This window comes from Phacochoerus africanus, chromosome 1 (assembly GCF_016906955.1).
Source record: "Phacochoerus africanus isolate WHEZ1 chromosome 1, ROS_Pafr_v1, whole genome shotgun sequence".
Classification (NCBI taxonomy): Eukaryota; Metazoa; Chordata; class Mammalia; order Artiodactyla; family Suidae; genus Phacochoerus; species Phacochoerus africanus.
The window spans coordinates 264,921,846-264,923,365 of record NC_062544.1 but is presented as its reverse complement, the minus strand read 5'-3'; the positions used below and the strand labels follow the sequence as shown (position 1 = coordinate 264,923,365).

Here is a 1,520-nt window from a genome sequence, read left to right as displayed (position 1 = left end):
CACGGAGTTCCCGTCGTGGCAGTGGTTAACGAATCCGACTAGGAACCATGAGGTTGCGTGTTCCATCCCTGGCCTTGCTCAGCGGTTAAGGACCCGGCGTTGCCGTGAGCTGTGGTGTAGGTCGCAGATGCGGCTCGGATCCTGCGTTGCTGTGACTCTGGCATAGGCCGGTGGCTACAGCTCTGACTGGACTCCTAGCCTGGGAACCTCCATATGCCGCAGAAGCAGCCCTAGAAAAGACAAAAAACAAACAAAAAACTTCCTGATCACAAAGGATAGCCCCCCCCCCCACCTACTGTGGCTCAATTCAGGGCCTATGGGAGCATGGCAGGGGTATAGATCTCCTCTTCTTCCCCTCGAAAGTAGGCTGGTATTCCCTGTGAGCTGAGAGCTTGCTCGGCCTTCAGTGGACACACAGCCACTATATGGTTGATGCTCCTTCAGTGGACACACAGCCACCATATGGTTGATGCTCTGGAGGAAGTGGCACTTCTTGGGCTGGGGTGGCCATTTGCATTCCTTGGCATGATGGTGTAGACATCCTCAGTTGTAGCACCTGTCTCCCTTGGATCTGCGTTTCTGCATATTCTTCCATTTAGGCCGTCTCTTGCTCCCAATACAGAACAACCCACCAAGGCTTGTGACTCGGATGGATTCCAAGCCCTTGGCAGATTTCATAAAGGTGAACTCCACAGCCTCACCCTCCTTCAGGTTCCGGAAGACCTCCATGTGCAGCTTACACTGGAGCTAAAAGACATCCACCGGAGGTCCATTGCCACCCAAAAGCAGGTGGTCATGGAGAGGAAGCCGAGCCCCTTGCACATGCTGAGCCAATTACAGATGCCAGGACTGTGGAGCAGCTTGGCTCCTTGGCTGCCCGGGGCCGCTTCCTCTGGCGCCTCTTCCGGTGCCTTGGCGCAGCCACCTGCAAGCTGCTGGTTTGACACAGAATGCATGGTAGTCAGCTGAGCCCGCGGCCCCAGGCCCCTGGTCTGGTGGCTCCTGGCGCCAGAGAAGTATGGTGGCAAAGGAGAGGCTCTGAGAAGGGGCTGCCACATCTTCCCCAGCACCGTGTTATTAATTTCAAGTAAAGTACTTTACGTCTTTCAGTTTTGCAAAGGTTGCTTTGGTAGTATCTTCTGGAAGCTCCTGAAGGACATATAGGATTTCTCCGCCTTAGCATTTATCCCTTTCCCTTGTAATTGCCTGTTCACTTTCCTGTCTGTCTTTCATAACTATATGTTTTAAGGATTGTGACTATGTATTATTTTTCATACGTTTCTAGCACAACATCAATAAATGTTCAGTAAGTATTCAGTTCCAATGACTTGACCCCAATGCTTTAAAAAAAAAAAAAACTTTCTTACTTCTATATATGCCTGACAATTTTACATCCACAGTCTTCTGGTTATAAAGGGAAGTTTAGGTAATTTTGTTGTTCTCATGCAGGCCATTCAAATGTTTGAATTTCTTTTCTTTTTGGCTTATCACTGAAGTGTGTTTTCTAAAAATGCTCAAGT

General features: G+C 49.6%; 1 pseudogene; it reads right to left on the bottom strand.

Annotated features, from left to right (window-relative positions):
* Nucleotides 1–314: 314 nt before the first annotated feature.
* On the bottom strand, nt 315–956 carry LOC125113510 (protein lin-28 homolog A-like; annotated as a pseudogene).
* Between the last annotated feature and the right edge of the window lie 564 nt (nt 957–1,520).